At 41.9% G+C, this 19,104-nt stretch overlaps 1 protein-coding gene across 6 annotated transcripts in view; it reads right to left on the minus strand.

Annotated features, from left to right (window-relative positions):
- The window catches only part of LOC124220825 (LIM domain only protein 3-like), a 111,351-nt gene that overhangs the window by 19,112 nt on the left and 73,135 nt on the right, over positions 1-19,104 (minus strand). Inside the window, exon 1 of one of the 6 annotated variants that reach the window (XM_046630142.2) lies at positions 11,950-12,543. The exons of the other annotated variants lie outside the window; for them this stretch is intronic. The gene's annotated coding sequence lies outside the window, so the exon portion shown is untranslated. Of the gene's footprint in view, positions 1-11,949; positions 12,544-19,104 lie in introns of those variants that run through there. 6 annotated transcript variants of the gene reach the window in all.

The following is a 19,104-nucleotide window of genomic DNA, read 5'->3' on the forward strand; positions in this document are numbered from 1 at the left end:
TCCTCTCATTCCGCCTTATTGTAGATACATACCTTTTTCAAACCTTTACGCTGCCGCGGCATTGCTCTGTGTCTCATTATAATCTCGATTGTGCTTTAATAACAGTACGCCGGGTCTCATCTGCGTGTTTTCCACTTATACCTCCCGCCAATTCTTTGTGTGTAACTTGCCGATTTACCCCGAATGAATATCGATTTGGCGCAATACAAAACTCCCGAAACTCGTTTAATTTCGTTGAAATTTTTGATCTTCAACGGTGTTCGAGAATGTTGTTTGGTTGATGTTTTTTTATAATTAGTATTCTAGATCACGATTCGGTTGCATTTGTTTGCTATTTTTATTCTTTGCGACTTTTTCGCAGCAAGTATGCGACACCTGATGTTTCAAGCTTTGAAAACTTGAGCAAACTAACGCAAGTCACTTTATATAAAAAAAAAAAAAAAATCGAGAGCAGATCCAAAGTATGACGAAATTGCAAAATTTATACATTTTCTCCGGCATATAATGACAGTTATGTTGGTAATCAATAGATGAAAAGTCTATGAGTTACATCTATGGCTTTCCCTGTGCAGTAGCTATAATTCCCAATAATTGACGAACTAGGGATTGGTATTATGAATTTCGGCCAGCCAGAATTGATCCTCAATTAGCGCTTGCGGGTCGATGGAAAAGCAGTGCTTACAGCCGTACAGTCGTCTTTGTTAAACCGAAATCATACAAATATTAATAATCGTTTCGCATTGCAAAGACCGATTGGAACGTAGCAGCTACTACGATACGCGTTGCAAATTGAAAATTCGCAATTAGGTAGTACAAAACAGAGTAAATAAATACGGTGTTCAAATGATTAGCAACGCCTTGTAAATTGTGATAACTCCTTCTACGATTAATACTAATAGATACTTGCTAAAAAAAAAAAGAAAAAATAAAAAAAAATAACTCAGCACGCAAGTGCGAAATACGAATATGCAAAGCTATGGGTATCCGCACCTTGGGAATCTCGCACGAGTTAGACAAATACCTTATACCCCCCCCCCCCCCCCCCCCCCTGGTAGACATGTGGGAAATGGAAATGGAAGTAAAGCGCTTTAAACTTGGACGAAAACCTTTTAGATGTGTTTTTTCAAAGGAAATACTCTGGAGTACTTTGAGAAGTTGTTAGATAAAAAAAAAAAAAATGTTTCTTATGCATAAGACACAAATTGACTGCTGAGAAATAGTGTGAATGGTGTCTGTATTGAGGTTGTGAGTTATTCCGGAGGAAAAAGAAAAAAAAAAGGTATCGGGTGGAGAGAGGATTTTCACACTTTGATCAACTGGAAAGCTGGAACAATTGATAAATCGATTAAAGTGAAGAGCAGAATAAAGTAAAGGGGATCGACTTTACAAAAGTAGGTACGTATAATGAACGGAGATTTAAATAATGCAACTGTCCATCGTGGGAAACTTTTCAAAGGCAATTCCTGCAATGTAATAAGTAGGGGGTGAAAAAAAATAAAACAAACGGTATCGATATAACGAACAATATCGCACGGAGTAGTGAAATACGAACCGAGAAAAGTATAAGGAAGTATAATGAAAAGTAGAAAGTGAAAGGCAAGTGAAAAGGTAGGGAAGAAAAAAGAAAAAATGATGAAAATAAAATAAAATAATAAACACGGGGGGGAAAAAAACGTTGCAGCAATATCTGATCGGCGATTCTGGCGCGGATACAATTTTTTATTTGGTCAATAAGAGCCGCCATATGAGATTATGAAACTGCCCTAACAGCAATATGGAAGGCACGGTCCGGACTCGCTGGACCGTCCAGTAGCAGCCACCCTCGACACCCCCGCGAGAAGGGAGGAGGGTGAAATGTAGAGGGAGGGGGTTTAATAAAAATGTCAAATATAAAATAGCCGGCAGGGACGGACATTTAGGAAATAAATAAATGTAAAGGAAAGAAAAGCCCCGAAGTAGAGAGTGTGCTGCAGAAGCGTGTGTGTTTGTGTGTGTGTCTGTCTATGATATAAAAACGCGTGTGGCAACCCCGTAAAATGCACAGGCGCTTTTCTATACGCAGGGAAAACTTTTCTCGCACCAATATATAGGCATGTATGTACATATATGTTTGCCTACATGTGTGTACGGGTGTATCGTACATGGAATATTGTATAAAAAGCCTCTGACGAGAAAGACGGAGCTGACGGCAGTAGTCGGTATACGGCCATTGAAATAAAATTACTACCAAGCGGCAAAAGAAGAAGAAGAAGAAGAAGAAGAAGAAGAAGAAGAGGGAGAGGAAAACGGGAGGGGCGCCGGTTGCCGATTCCTGCAGGACACTTGGCTCGCTTCGGCTGACCCGTCTTTATTGAAATACGTACAGCCGTATCTGTATCTGTGCGCGTGTGTGTTTGTAAACGTACTTTTCAATTTTATGGCAATTTCTTGTATTCTTCTTCTTCGTAGTTTCCCCCCCTTTGTTACGGTTTTCGTTCGGATTTTTTCCTACAAACAGATTCTTGAAATCGTTTTATCCAAGATAATTGACGAGTCTTTGATCACTGCGGTAACAAGCTTCGAAATCCATTTCACGGAACTTGGTATCGATCTATCGGTAGTGCGATATCAGAAACGAAAGAGAATATTCTTCGATGATGCTCGGTATATTTTGTAAATCAATGGAGAACGACTTACGGACTACTTTCTGCGAAAAATTTCAAAACCGTGACCGTACTGAAACCCGATTCTTTAACGGAAAAACAAAACATCACGGGGCTGAGATTAAACGTCAACGTAACCAACTGTCAAGTCTCACTGTAAAACATCGCTCATGTCAAATGTCAAAAACGGCACTTCGGTTGGGAAAGGATTGGATGTTTATTCCGTGCATGCAGATATTCTCGGCAAAGATTGGATAAGCACCCTCAGCAGGTGTGATTTTGTAGTACGACCTGGGCACGAAGGTGGACACTCCTGAAAAGATGACCAGGGTAATATCGCGTCAGTGTTTGGGCGTGCGTGTATAATTTCGGCTCGGCGATAATGATCCGCCCCCCCCTTCCAAAGCCGCCCGGTGTCGTTATACTGTACGAGTAGAGAGGCCGCTAATTAGTCATTAGCGAGGGGAAAAGACACCTTTAGTAGGGTAGAACCAGCAGCTCCGTCGTCCAGGGGCAGCTCAGACTTAAGCAAACAGGGTGTAGCCTGGCAGGCTTCTAGACCGCGTCTAATTGGACCCCAGCGATGTAAGTCCGACTAATTGAGACCGTCGCCATTACACCGGCGCATGCATATACGATGCAGAATGAGAAAGTACAGATATATTTCCCAGTCGCAAGATACGCGATATTCTCTCCATCCTGACACCCGAACAGCGACTGAATTCACCTGCATAATTCTGGACACTCGAACTGGCAAGGAAAGTATCGGGCTTCCGAATCACGGATCGTGCCAAAAATTGTGAAAGCTCATGGTTTGCAGATTCATCCAATGAGCGCCTTTCTTTGCCCACAGTCGGTAGAGAATGATAAATTGAGATCGTTAAAAATTGGTAGTTAGTTCACTGCTGCTCTGAAGTGATACCGATCAAACTTGAATCCCTGAGATATGTCAGAGGTTTCGTTGGCTATGGAAAATAAATCACTATCTTCTTAGTTTTATAATGATTTTTAAGGAACTAAGATATCGGAATATAAGTGTATTTTGTTTTCTTTCGGTTTATTAAAATTCAGATAATTCCACAATCTGGAATAAAGGTTTTTCCACAGGATAAATCGTTACGGTAATGTTACTGACTCCAATACGATAATATGTGATAGATGGTAATGTTAGTGAAAGTAGGCCTATGTAGATAAAAGGTTCGCATAAATTTCGGCAGAATCCATGGTCCAGAGGCTTGAAACACTCCTTGTGCGATTACACGAAAATTCAGAAACATCCGAGGCTAGACAAGAGCAGGCAATTTTTCTACTCTCTGTCCTTACAACATAGTCACAGAATTATCTTGGAGATGACTCCGGTGATTATCTTTCCGGGTCTATTTTCGCGTTGAAAATTGTTCCATGAAAATTATAAGGTCATACCCAGCAGGATGCTCCTCTGTTACGGTTACCTAGACAATTTTTTGCACCAACAACCGTTTCAACTACTCAGTTTCGAGGAAGAGAAGCCAACGTAGTCGTAGCCGAACAGCGCGAAGGTATCGGTCTGATTGTGCGTGACAGTTATGGGTTGAGAGACGAGGGGAAAGCACGGAGTCGGTAAGGCAGACGCAAGTCCCCCAGGAAGGACTCGAGCCGGCTTGTTAGACGTTGGCGGGCGCAATCTTCTAATTGGCGATATAATGATCCTGAAGGATGGAATCCCGGAGTCCTGAAGGACCCAGGCGAGCACCCTCCCTCCCACGCGTCTGGCGCTTCGCCCTTGTCGTGCGCCCGCCCGCCTGCCCGCCTGCTTTCCGTCCCTTGTTAGGGGTGAAATTAAAATTCGGGACTTTCAGCCTGTCTCGGAGTCAGCCCGGAGTGGGCTCGTTACCGCGGCACCGAGGATTTATTCAAAACTTCGGAATATAACGACCCGTGCACACGTGAAGCACCTTTGAGCTCCCTTTGACGGAAAAACTCAAACTACTACACGGCGAAGCCGACGATCATCTTTCCGATACCCAGAAGCCATTCGTCGGTCGGTCTCTGCGAGGTGTTGATACTTTGCTACACTTTTTTATTTTATTCTTCTTGGTTTCCTCATCGGCATGGGGAAACAGAATTGCAATTTAAAAACAAATCGAACCCAGGGACTCGGCAAGTTCTAAAGAATCACAGCGTATAACTACAATTCAAAAATACTTTCACTCGTTTGTAAAGAATTCGCGCACCGACAGATTTTATCGATCGATTCATCGAAGGTCAGAGAATCGCTTACCATTTTTATATCCATTTTGTAAAATTGCCATAAATCGCAAAAAAAGAATTGTCCAAAGAACGCGAAGTTTGTCATCGATATTTCATACATCAAGCATTATTGGGCATTTAGATTTTACCAATTTTTCATTACCCGTAATCGAAATTACGCTTCGCGTCGTACAAATTTTCCGAAAAAAAACTGATCCTCCCTTACAGCTTCAACTCGAATAAAACGGATCACAACCGTTGGTTTAAAAAAAGCTTTAGCCTCGGCTTTCTCGAGTAATAAACTCGGTCAGTTTGTTCCGAGTAATTAATCGGTCGGCGTGTCTCCGCATGTAGGTGTATTTATTTGCAAGCTCGAATCAGTGACAGATGGACGACGCCCCGGGAGTCGCGACGCTCTAATGAACGGTACGTAGTCTGGTAACCGGTCCCCCACCCTGCACGCTCGGTCTTAACGAACGCTTTTCGACCGAAAGTTCTACAATCCGCCCCAACTCGACTCCACTTTTTACCCCCGGGGTCAGAAGCGTGTTGCAGCGAGTTGTTGCAGACGGTTGGCTAAATTTATTCGGTAGCATGTAAATATCAGCTGTATATACATAATTTTCGACCTTGGGTTGGATTGGATTGGCTGGATTACATCGAAATGTTTTCGACCCCAAGCGATGATGTCGTTAAACATTATTTTACGCAAAATTTGGGGTGACGTTATGGAAAACATGTAGAATACACGTCTGGGTCAAATTTTTTTTCCAACTATGCATCGTTCTCTAGTTTGACATGCGGTTATCTACTATTGCACCATTTTTATACATTCGAAAGTATTTTAGAGAGTCAAAATCCTCTAAATTAGGAAAGCTTCTTGATCAATTCTCCGACTACAGAGTGAGATGAAAATACGAAACTTGGCTGAACGAATATCGGCTCTTGAGTTCCTATATACAGAAATTGGGATCGCTAAGAAATACTTACAATTAGATTATTTTCAATCCTGGTGAGAAACTTTTTTTAAATCCTGACATTCCTAACAAGTCAAAAAACCCCTTCATTTGTGTTACAGTATAGAAAAATAGGGAAAACACATCTCCCGTTAGTTGTTGTTGTTGTTTTTCTTTTTAAACATTTTTCTCGCGAGTCTGAGTTGAATAACAAGAGCGCAAATGAAGTAAAAATGTAACTCGATACTCGTTTTGATAAAAATTCGACATTCCTCTATTACGTTGGTCTGTAAAGTAACCAGAGTATAAAAGTATATTTTCCCCGATTTGGTGAGAAGAAAAACCCGAATAAATTTTCACCGACAAATTTTCAATTTCCTGCAGCGTATTACAAAACGATTTCCAGACGTCCCCTGACTTCGTAGCCGCAGTAAAGCCAATCCACGACAAAAACAAAAAAATAAAAAAAATAAAAAAAAAGAATACGTACATAAAAGCTTGAATATAACGCCGCGAAGCAGGGTTGAGATCGCGTGACCATCGCGCGGTGGCTGCTCCTCAACTTCTCGTTCCTCGCCTCAACACCCTCGAAGGGTTAACACGGACGAAGTCAATTTCTACGACAGTGCATAAAAGCTGGGAAAGATGGGGGGACTGCGGGGATAGCGGTAGTTTTAATTCTCCCCAGTCTAGCGAGACGTTTCCACCCTTCGAACCGCTTCTTCCTTCCGCCCCTACGTATCGCTGTACATATCTACATATCCATGTGGAACATACACCATGAAAAAGTCAACCACCCCCCCCCCTCCCCGCCCCTCCACCCTGGATGAGACTGAAGTTAGTTGCGTTAACATAAAGAAACATCGAGGACAAAATCATTATTCAAGGAGTCGTCATTGCAAAATATGAGTATATTTTATCGAATTTCAGTCATTCCTAAAGACGCGAAGTAAGGATTTTTCCTAAACACGAATCGTTGCAGTAACGTTACTAACTTCATCCTGATGCCCCTGGAGTCCCGCCTTCTCGTTCCTTCATCTGGGATCCAATTAACGATAGGCGAACCGAACTCGGCGCGAGGTGCCGGGGTATATATATCCGGTTAAAAATTAGCCCGGGACGTGTTGCGCGAACGCTGGGGAACAATAAGTGAGAGGGGCGATCGTCCCCCATCCCTTGTCCGACGAAGAGAGCTCTGCAGGACGACAAGGATTCGAAAGAGATGCGGGACGGATAACCGACCGATGGTGATGCGAGGGTTGGAGGGAAACTGACGAAAGTCTGTGTGAGTGTGTGTGGGGGTGGGTGGGTGCGTCTGGATACGCGGGGACACAGGGGGTGGAATTCAATTTAAACTTATTTTTGTTCTTACAATATCTAAAATGGTAAATCTAAATACGGGAATGAAATATAAAATTGGTTCGACTCGCGCAGAAACACCCTTCCCTTCCCTTTCTTCAAATCACGCGCGGAGCTGCGAAAAATACAACGGGTGGACGTTCGAAAATCGAAATATACGAGGTGTCTAAAATTTCGATTAATAAAGCTTGATCGTCAACTATAATAATATAAGGTCTTAGAGAGTAAATGAAATTTGGTAAGCTGTCCCAAAGCAAGGAATTGTCAACTTTAAGCCACATGTAATTTTAAGACTGTATTGTAATTTTGGTTAGTTAGTCATTACAATTAGCCTACTTTTTAACGTTGCACTCGCTATCTTTTTCGTATATTCAAATTTTATGAAAAGTCGAGGAGTCTTTAAAGAAAATAAATTAGATCATTATCCGCGGTAAAGAAACGATCCGCTTTCGAACTAATTCCAAATCGTACCCTTACAATCCGACCAGTACTCCGATAAAAAAAAATTTCAAACTCGAGGATTTACTCTGCGATACTCACACATCACTGTACTACGAACAAATACTTTATTTTCGATCTAAGAAATAAGGCGAAAAGTTAAAAATTGACTCTCTCGCTAACCGCAAGATTTGAGACACAATTGTGAGATATTTACCGACCTGCATCAGGCGACACCTTTTTACATCGGGGTAGTGATAATACATTTTCATGAAAATATCCGGGGTTGGAAGCAATACTTATAAATCACTCCTACGTTTGCATGCACACGACACACCGACTCGGGCAGAGTTGTAATAAGCTGGATTGCAGCGGTCAAGATGGACCACCGAGAGGGGGGGGGGGGGGGGGGGGGGGGAGGAGGGGATGAGGGTGCTGGCGTCGAAGGGGAGGGCAACCGGGTCCGAGTTCAGATTCTATTAAGATCTCGGTAGGTCTTGTTACACTGGAAGGCCATGCCGCAAATCTCGCAATAAAACAGCCACCGGCAAGCGCCTTCCACCCTCCGTCTTACGTCGCCGGGGGGTTGAGACGAGACGCGACGCGGCGCTGCGCTGCCGCCTCGTATACACGGAGAAATTGGCGGCAATCGCAATTTCATTGATAGCGGATCGGGCGCGTGCAGAAAAGGATTGGCTGTAAAAGTCCCTGATTCATTTGTTGCCGTGCAGGGGTGGGTATGATACTTTATACAACATTCTTACGATAAATAACTAAATCCAACGGCGAACCCTTTCGATCTAAATAATTCCATTTCGTGCGGTCATCGCTGCCGGGGTATAAGATTTTCATTAAAAATTGATCATTTTTTTTTTTTATTAGCAAATTGGAAAAAACCCGTGACTGCTGAGGTCCGTGCAATTTGGAAATTATGTAATTTCTCACGTTCGCCAAGAAATACGGATACGTCGATCGAGATTAGACAAAATGTTTTCAATAAGATCAGAGCTTTATTTTACAAGCTTGTAATGCCGATAAATTTATGGGAATTCAACCGTTAGAAGGCCGAGAATTTTAGGTTTAAAGCTCCCGTACAAATCGACGAAAATGTATCGCGATTTCGGTCTAGTATCAGTGTGAAAAATCTGGTCGAAGGCACTGGGATTAATATCGGAGGTGAAAACGTTCGTCGGACGGAAAGGCTTGTGTATATACGGAAAAGAGCTACGAGGTAATCTCATAAGAGTCGAATTCGTAAGTTGGCGATGAAAAAATGTATAATATAAATAAAGAATCAAGATACAGGTACGTCTGATTTCTCAAACAGTGCAGGATTAAAGATCCGGATCGCACCGCAGATTCGCGAATATGCAATTGCAGTTTGAAATTGACCTCGATCGAACGATATAACAGCAGAAGACCCGAGACTCCGAAAAGTATCAAAGACTTTGCGACTGCTGTTGGAATGGATAAGGGTAGGAGGAAAAAGGGAAGTAAAAAAAAAAAAAAAAATCCCTCGACTAAAAATAAAAAGGAAACAAGTTGAACTCGAATTGCGCTATAGAGCCGGATTCTCAGATCGACTCAATCTTTGCTCTACGGAAAGAAAGAGAGCGAAAGAGCGGGAGAAGCGTCGAAGGGTAGACGGTGTCCCGAGTCGGGGGTTGAAATCAATCAAAACATTAATTGAAAGAGCCAAGAAGACAATGGGACTAGCCGGCTGAGGCAGGGATAGGGCTTGATAATCGAAAGATCGAATCGAAAGGCAGGAAGCTGGCAGAAGAAGAAGCCAATACACACTCTCGCGGAATCCGAGGAGAGTGCGCGCTGCGACGCGGAAAAGAGGAAGAAGCCAACTAAAATAAAATAGAGGATACAGGCACCGGGCGCTCTGTCTCGAGATACCGGATGGAGAAAATAGAGTCATTCTGCCCGGCGATACGGAACCATTGTTAATTGTCCGTTATTGAAAGGAAGAAATCCCTCCTCTAAAACGCCACATTCCGAGACGACGAACATTCTCATCTTTTCGATCCGCTCGATTCTTGGCGAAATTTCATGCGAAAAGAAATCGATGCGACGTGTACGAAGCAAGAATTTGACCGTCGCGCGTCGTTAGACTTTGCCTGTACTTCGAAGTTTTTGCGAAAGTGCGGGAGACAAACTCCTGCCACCTAGCGTGGCAGCTTTCAAACTTGAAAAGCTCCTCTCTTCTCCACGGAAACTCGGAGCCTCCAGGTTTCAATTTACGTAAAAGCAACACACACTTTCGAGTGGCTCGACTCTGGAGGATTGACGGCCAGGCAACCGGCTGAGCGGTCAGTTGTGAGATATTGGAGGGGCGTAAAACTTGAGGAGATTATATTCTCCGTTTCGATATACCCAAATAGCATTTTATTGCCTCACGGAAGAATTATTGCCCACGCATTTTCGGATATTAAATTAAGGGGTGGGAGTGGGAGCGAGAGAGAGAGAGACAAAGTCGGGGTGGAAATACGAATGATGCGAAAAAGTCGTAGTCGTAATATAAACAGCGATGAGAAAAATAAGAACGTTCTCTCCGAGAGTTTATGTTTCGTTTCGCAAAACGCGTTTAGCTAATTAGGCCTTTTGTACGGGTGCGTAATACTTCCCTTTCACCAATTCCGACAATTTTTACATCTCGCTAATTGCATGTCAAAGAACAAAATACCCAATTATCACTAAATGCGTTTATTTATTTTTTTCGTTTACTCTTTCGAATTTCTTTCTGCTTGTTAAGGGTGTAAAAACGTTACAGTTGTGTTTCATTCTTCATCCGCAAGACTAAATTCTGGGAAGCTGGAATGTATATTACGTGAATAAAAACTTGGGCGTTTTTGTGATGTGTTTCAATTCGTCAATCGACGTAAACGAATCGTACAGCTGCTTGCAAATTATGAACGTAATTCTTTCCAGTCGATCGTTAACCTGATCTCAACAGTCACGAATTGTAACTATTCAAAAAAGAATTTCACATTTATTATATGAACTGGGCTGATGTCGATGGTAAATTTTTCACAAAATAAATGAATTTGTCAAAAGTAAATTTTACTCAAATTCTTTCTCTGTAATGTTTACGACAAATTTTGTTGTCCGACGAATAAGTGACTTCAAAACTTGAAATTCTACCAAAATTTATTACGTTCAGTCATAAAAGCCAAGTTTCATGGAAATCATTCGCAACCTTACCGAACCTGTGAATATTCCCAATTTTCGGTCCGAGGTAACCGATATAATTGGGTGAGAAAATCAAACCGTGTTCAAAGAACACAGGGAGGCGTCATGAAACGGTTTAATTTTTAAATTCTTCAGCGGTAGCAGTAGTAGTAAGAGGTGGAGGAGGAGGAGGAGTAGCAACCCCCTTACGGCCCCAAAATACACAGCAGTTAGCCAATTAGCCCGACCAATTTGTCGTGCAAAATAAACGACCTGTTCCTGTTCCCAATTTATTCGTGCACCTACTCTCTACGTGGATATACTTGTAGGTAGGTACATACTCGGTTCGGCACACCGAACGCGTATATACATACACGTATATCTATATCCGCGTGTATATACACGCCTATGTCTAACCCCTTCTCAAACTTCAAACGAAATAATTAAGCCATTCTCTTTACTTGGTCGGCTAACGAGCCTGCAGGGTTCTGGAACTAGTGCCAATTATCGAAAACCAACCGGACCGATACGAATATACGAATACGAATACAGGAATTGGTCGATGTTGGTTGGTTGGTATCTCGGTGTGAGTCTACGCGGTGCCCACATACCAGGTTCATTATATCAACAGAGGCAAGAGGTTCAAATTAAACGAAAGCACCAACCAGTGTTCGAAACAACGAGATACTCGACTACGAGTGCCTGTTGTTAAAGCTCCAGTTACACCGGGAAAACTCCTTCATCTTTTTCATTCCTCGATTTTTCGCTTATAGCTTTCCTATCTCCTTTTCGAGTTCAGTGCTAACGAGTCCATTACAATACGTAATCAACTCACCGTAGGTACCAATTACTTACTTATTCCTCACTGTCCCAGTTATTCGAAACCCTTCTTTTTTTTTCTTTTTTTGTCGAGTACGGCAAAACTCGATGCATTCATAAATTACTTCGAAACTATGCAGCAATAAATTTGTCACGATGTATTATTAACAGTGAATTTTGATAATTTATATCCTAATTTAAACGTTGCAGGAAAAATGCAACATCTTCAAAAGATTTATCGCAATTCTTTATCGCGATAAACGGTGTATAGAACAAAGGTTTATCAATATCGATGAATTGTCGAGCTTAAATCGACTGTTTTGGTTTACCTGGTGACGTAGCTGGACCATGTGGTGACTTTACGTTGGGAGCAATTTTAACTGGATGTGTTATAACGGTCTGGTTTTCACAGCTTTCGCAAGGGGTTGAAGGCCTCGGTTTTCTTTTTCTTCTTCTTCTTCTTCGTATTATCTTCGTCAGAGCACGACTTTGCCTCTCTTTAAGGTGTCGAGTCGAAAATTCATCCGCAGCACAATTAGATTGGTGAAAAAAGAAAAAAAAAAACTTCAAACCCGAATTAAACAGAAACAATTCTCTCAAATTGATAATCAACTCAACAACATTGTATACTCGATACACGGTTCGAACAATTCAACTACTGAACATCTCACTGACTAGTACGGTTTCTTTTCTCTTTTCTTTTTTGGTATATTATTTTTGGTTCTAAAAATTAGAAAAAGAACGTCACTGCCACGTAACACCAAGGTTCGTTCCTATTTTGATTTTAATTTTTTTTTTTTTTTTTTTCACGAAAAAACAGAAGCGACGTATCTTATTCAACAAACAACGAATGCCACTACAATCGACTAACAGAGTCACAACCCTCGCACTCCAGCCTTCCGTACGTTTCGCCAGAGAACCTGCCGCTTTGGCAGCTGGCTGTAAACTGTCGCGTGCGGCGGGAGCCGCACGCCGTCGAGTCTGATAAATCCCCCCACCACCAACCAACCCCTATATCCCCACCACCGAGCCCCCCCATCCTCGAATACGCCCCACCACCTTGCCGCCATCCCCACCATCGCTGCCACTTCCCCACCACTGGAATATCTCGCCACGCGAATCACCCCTTTCACCATCCGCTCCCCGCGGAAAATAATCCGCGGGTCTGTTACGCCGTCGTGTAGAATTTATTTTTCACGCTTGGATGATGGAAAAACGACCAGAAAGTGTGTAAAGTCAATTTCTAATCCCCATTCTCGACATGACGGTAAGTACCAACGGGATTGGTCATTGTTTCACCACTTTAAGGTCACACAATTATCTGTGATGAAAATTTGAAAACCGTTTGAATACCATAAAGTAGCGAGTATCTGGTAGGTACAACGAAAAACATCAAGCTATCGGCAGATAGTAGATAAAAAGCAAGGTTAACTGAGAAGAATATCCATCCAAGACTTAGGACTGGTATTGAACATCTCGCATTTGATAGGTTGCAGGCATCCTAAGCTTCGGTCACTATCTTGAGAAACGCTTGAAAATGTGAACCCTTAATATTAAGCCTAGCAATGTCGGTACAGACGAAAAGAATACGTTACACTTTCGTTAATTAACTGGTGAAATTATCCTTTTTTATGATGTTTAATAAACGAAGGTAGGAATATATTACACCCTCACTTTTCCTCTGTCAAGAATTCCGTTTGACGATATCGGAACGGAAGTGCAGAGGAAGAGTTTCTGGATGACGAAAGTGCCAGGCGAGTTTAAAACCGACCCTCTGTATCCCCGTGGAGAAAACTCCCCTCCGCGTCTCCCTTCCACGCTCCAGCACCGAGGGATGCTATCCCCACTCGGTTGAACCATCCCCTCCAGGATACCGACAGTCAACCCGTCACAAGCCACACCTCCCATTACAAAAATTACACTGTCCGTTGATTTAGTGTTGTGTAGCGGTTCACGGCGGGGCGGCAAGCGGGGATCGCAGGGAGCTCAGAGGGGTGGGAACTAAGTAATGAAGGGTTTCCCGTTCGGGAATCACGGAATCATTCGGCAGATTAAATTAGGAAAGGCTATGTATGACCTTTTCTTGTTATGCCTCCGTTTTTTTTTTTTTTTTTTTTCTTCTTTCGCGTGTGCCTCGCCACGACGGGAAAGGATTGCAAAATGGATTGGTTGATTTTTACAACCATAGGGTCAGAGACGGCTGTTTGTCGAGTTGCGTACGTACGTATCAACGTTTTCTTCTTTTTATTATTGTTATCATTATCATCATTTTTTTTTTAACCCCCCTTTTTAATTAAACGAGGAACTTTGATGGGTTCCTGATTAAATTGATCACGAGTTCGCAGGTGCGACGAGCATGCCGTGAGCACGTAGATACCTAATTTCATCATTACCCGGCTTTTAAATTGTCAGAGCTGTCACTAATCAACCTGAGATTTACCCTCCGTACCGCCGTCGAAAGCCTCGGCCTATTTTTTTTATTTTTATTTTTATTTTTTCTTCACGTTTTTCACAACGCTCCGCAAACAACGAACCAGCGCTGTTCAAGCTGATTGTAATCAGCCGATAAATCAAATAACGATACGAAATAGCACGCAGAATGCTTTCGACCTTGGATCGTCGTGTCGCGGTCAGGTCAACGAGTCAAATATCGGCGAAACGCGGAGAGGCGGGAGGATCGCGAGAAAATCAAAACGAAGTGAGCCGAAAAGGGTGGCGGAGGGGAAGGACGGAGGTGTAATCACTTCTGGGGACTTTAATGGAGGTTTTCTGTACGCTGTCTGCTTTGTCCTGAACCGGCGTCCGTCTGCCACTCCATCCGTAGGTACTAGACGCCGAGTCTGCAGCCTCTCAAGTGGCATTATGCATTAAACAAGACGCTTACGAGACGCGGAGAAAACTGATAAGACCCATTTTCCTCACGCGGATGATGAAGGCTAAGCCCATCCCTGAACGAAAATCCAACTTTGAGTACATTTGCTGACATGGAACGTCAAAATTGCAACGGTTCACTCATTTCTCTTCTTTGAATTTACCCACCGGTATAAGGCATGGATCGGAGCTTTTCACATGGCGATTGTTCAGGTTAAACATATGAATATTGTGCACGAAACGGAGACTCATCTTAGTTAATTATTGATGAGAATTGATTGTCGTTTGCGCAGCAATAACGAATCACCTTTCGTCGAAATAATGAATACTGAATAGCGACTTCACAAGAATGGCACACATTGAGAACGCGTTTCAGCTGTCGCTAATTTCTGGTTGCGTTTGATAATTTTTATTTATCGATTAAGCATTCGAAACACGTAATTCCGACATGTTTCAATTACCATAGGAAATTATATTCACAACAATGTTGTTACAGTAAAGATTAAATAATGTTAGAATTACGATAAAATGTGGTAAAATCAGTTACTATTTAGTTTGATTATAATTGTCAATACTAGATTTACCGATAATCGTGATGTTCGTCTGTTCCTTGTTAGTTTTCTACATCGTTTTCATTTCACAAGTTCTTACCGTCACTTTTATGCCGCGCCAAACTTAAATTATGGCAACACTCGCAAGAAAATACGAGTAGAAATGAACATACTCAAACCGAATACTAACGCACGTTAAATTTTCTGGTCAAAGCTACGAAACGGAATTTTCATTTTCAAACCATTATTCTCGTTTGTCGTAAAGACGGAAAATATAGTGAACGGTATAATGTCCATAAGAATCTGCGTGTATCTTAAATCGCTACAAAGCAGACGTAAAGTCGTGAAAAAAAAATTTCCCGAATCCCGAATCTAATTCGAACAAAGGTCAAAAAATGCACGTGCGTATCGAATTAAAGCTCCGCGATTTTGCTCTACAATCAACCCCGACTGCTTTCGGTAGTCAAAGAGGTCCAAGGACACGTAGGATCATCCCCAATTCCCGAGTCTCGCAGGTTTCGGCACATGAACGAGGGACGCAAGTCCGATCGAAAGAAAAGGAAACGTATTTACGAAAATTTGATGGTGAAGTTCGTCCGTTGGACAATCCCCGATATTGATATCCAGGAGGCTCTCCATCACCGGACTTTCGTTTCGGGACTTTGCCGAGGAGAGTGCTAGCTCCGTCTCTCTCCTCCACTCTCCTTTCCCTCCCCCCCCTCACCACCCCCGATCCGCCACGGCATCCCTCCCTCTCCTCTCCGACCCGCGCCCGTCCGCCTGGGATTTATTATGCATGGGGCTGATGTATCGGACATCAGACGTCCAGGGGGAGGACGGGTACCCTCAGGAGTGGACCGGGACTTGGACGAGGGATGCAGGGCGCGGGGACCGCCGGCGGAAGATGGAATAAAAGGGAAAGAGACCCGAGGAGCCTTCCGGTCTTATTGCTTTTTCTCTTTCCGAGATGATGCCACATGCACGCAGGATTTCGCGGGGTCTAAGGAAACGAGGGTCACCTGCCAATTAACGCAAGAGACGATGGAGACGAACTTGGAAAATTGATACTTTCATTAACTCGATCGTGAGTTAGTCGCGTACGGAGTATTCGTCAAATCGTTTTATCGGTGAGCACCGAAAATGTCTAAAAATATGACAAGAAGAACGGAAGACTGGAATCATGAGGAAAATTTGAATATATGGATACTTCGTTTGATATCGCTTTAATATTGATGTAAAAAAAAGTAGTAGATTGATTAAATTTTACCCTACAGTTGTTCGTTTTACTCGTATAGTCGCTCAATCGCTTTTTTCAACATACTGGCATCGTTAAATATTTGATTTTACGGCATTTCACTGATATTTATCATCATCAGCAAATGATAATAATTAATTGACTGCTGGAAAACAGAAAATATGTTTCTGTACAGACCTTGCAAAAAATAATATTTTGACTAAAATAAGCCATCCCAAGGTAAAATCAAAAGGATTTTTTGCCGATTTGAAATGAATCAGTATCGATATCTAAGCTTTTGTTTGTAATTCTACCGTGTTTTGTTGACGTATTTTTTTAAGAAATTTTCTTACCTTACGAATATAACAATGAAACAAGAAGAACGATAAAAAACACGAAAACCAGGGTTTAAAAACTGAAACTCGTTGAGCTGGATTTTGTTCGGAGAATCAACTCTTCAAAGTATTAGTAATTTGAACTGTAGAGTACTTTGTCAAGATCGCGTTATTGTTTGGTTTTCTTACGAGTGTTGATTCTTTACAGACCGACTGAAATAAATCTTCGATAATGTCGACGCGCCTTTGACTAAGATTATCTACAATAACTCGTGATTATTTCCCGATCAATGGAGGTGCCGAGGAAGAAATTCATTTTTGTCAAACGTCAGTGATACTATTTCAATTAAATATACCTCCATCGAGTCCTGCCGCATCTTTGAATCTCGTTTCAAACCGTCTTTTCGACTCTTCGTGCGGAATTTTGATATTCCGAACGAAAGATTGCAACTTTTTTTGCAAGCCTTATCAGGCAGTGAATCGATGCGGTATACATTTATAAAGATGCAAGAGTCAATCGTGACCTCGCATACGGTGTTCGTGTGATTGTTGGGAGAGAGGGAGCGTCGTGGAATCGCATTATTACCGCAAATCGCGGCTATCGCCCGAGTATTTCGAAAAATTCCAGAATCACATCGGATGAAAGCCCCGATGCTCGAGTGGCATAGATACTAAGAGCTTTTCTGGGAAAGTAAGGGTCCATTAGCTGACTCGGAGCTGTCTCCTGAGTCCATTACAAGATGAGCCACCCTTCCTATGCCCGTAATAGTCTGTAGGTAGCATTATACTATATAGCGAGTGCACTCTCGTCCCGAGGTATTTTGCCGATTCGCTTTTGTTTCCCCGATTCCTACTCCACGACACCCGGGACATATTCCCGATTTGATACGCTCCTGTAACTCGGTTGAATCGACTCGTTAATTATTTATTTAGAGTCGCCGAATCGGCCGATCAACCGCCAATGTATAAAAGAATTTCATTACACTCCCTTCCGGGCACCGAGAGACATTTCATATTGTAATTACTCGAGGAGTTAATCACTGTGCAAAAATGGCATTCGTACGCCGATTACAATTTCAAAGATTACAGGGATTACAGCAAGATTGCGAATATTGCAGCAGGATTACAAAAAATTACAAACGATCGCAGAGATTTCAGAGGTTACGAAAAATTTCAAAAATCGAAAAGATTACGGCAAGATTACAGAGATATACACGGGATTACAAAGAATAGATGAGATTACAAAAAATACATGAAATTACAAAGGATACACGATATTACAGTAATCTGTTTATACCAGATTACAACAGTGATCAACCCTTCGCAATTACTATACATGCAATATGCAATCCTCAACTACGTTCACCTTTTATCGTAAATAAACAATGGAGTTCTCGGTAGAAAATGACAACGAGTGTTGCTATTCTTTTTTATTACGGCCACTCTCACTTTGTTTTACTTTTTTTTTTATTTTTATTTCACGTTGATCTTACAGTAATAAATTGATTTACTTTCGATATCTGGCTTCAGTTGAGACGCGAGATGAAGTTTTTGCAACACGATCCTAAGATGCCGTGAACAATGAAACGCCGAACTGCCAAACACCGTATACGAGTAATGGAATACACAAGGTGCACAGCGTTCGCGTTATCCTATAGCCCCGATTTTTTCGCCGCACTGCCAAGACCGAGTTCATCTTACGAGACAAACAAGAATTTACGACGTACGTGTATGTATCGGGTCGTTAACCTCGCGTCGCTGACGCTTTGTTTTAAGCCTAATCATCGCTGATCGCGCAAATTTCAACGACGACAAGAAGCAATTAGGTTGCAGGAGCATTGAAATTGCGACGCGAGTGCGGTTGCCGTTTCAATTCTGGATCTTCGGCAGAAATTAAATTATGCATTTCTAAGAAATAAGGCTGGTGAAAATGTAAGAAATTAAATTTTAAGCTCTAAACGAAAATCATGAAAAATAATTTTTCATCATAGTCGGGTTAGAATATCAGGCATTTTCGTTTTGAGATTAAGAAAAAGTAGTTAAAAAAAACAAAAAAAAAAAACTCTTCAAAAACGGAAAAATCAAAAATCTAAAGAAATTGCCAATTTTCCGAACAAGATAGTAAGCCGAAAGATGAATAGTCGAGAAACTATTTTACAAACCTTTCAAGAAACTTACAGACAATTTCATATAGCGATGCAATTTTTGCGTCATTGAGTTCACGCCAAAACATTAAGAACAATTAATTAATTTGGCGGTGAGAGGAACGAAACGTGGTCCGTAAAATATAACAATTACAGACATATTTTTAACTCTCCCGTCGCGTTGGGATTGAATAAAATATAAACCCTGTTGTTGTTGTTGTTTTTTAACCTGTGAAAATCAATTTCCACAACGTATGACAGTTTTGACGAGGCGTCGAAGAAGGTTGTAAAATGTTAACTGGTGTAAAAAATGTGGGTGGTTTGGTTGCAGAGTCAGGAGTTTACAGGA

This window comes from Neodiprion pinetum, chromosome 6, assembly GCF_021155775.2.
Source record: "Neodiprion pinetum isolate iyNeoPine1 chromosome 6, iyNeoPine1.2, whole genome shotgun sequence".
Classification (NCBI taxonomy): Eukaryota; Metazoa; Arthropoda; class Insecta; order Hymenoptera; family Diprionidae; genus Neodiprion; species Neodiprion pinetum.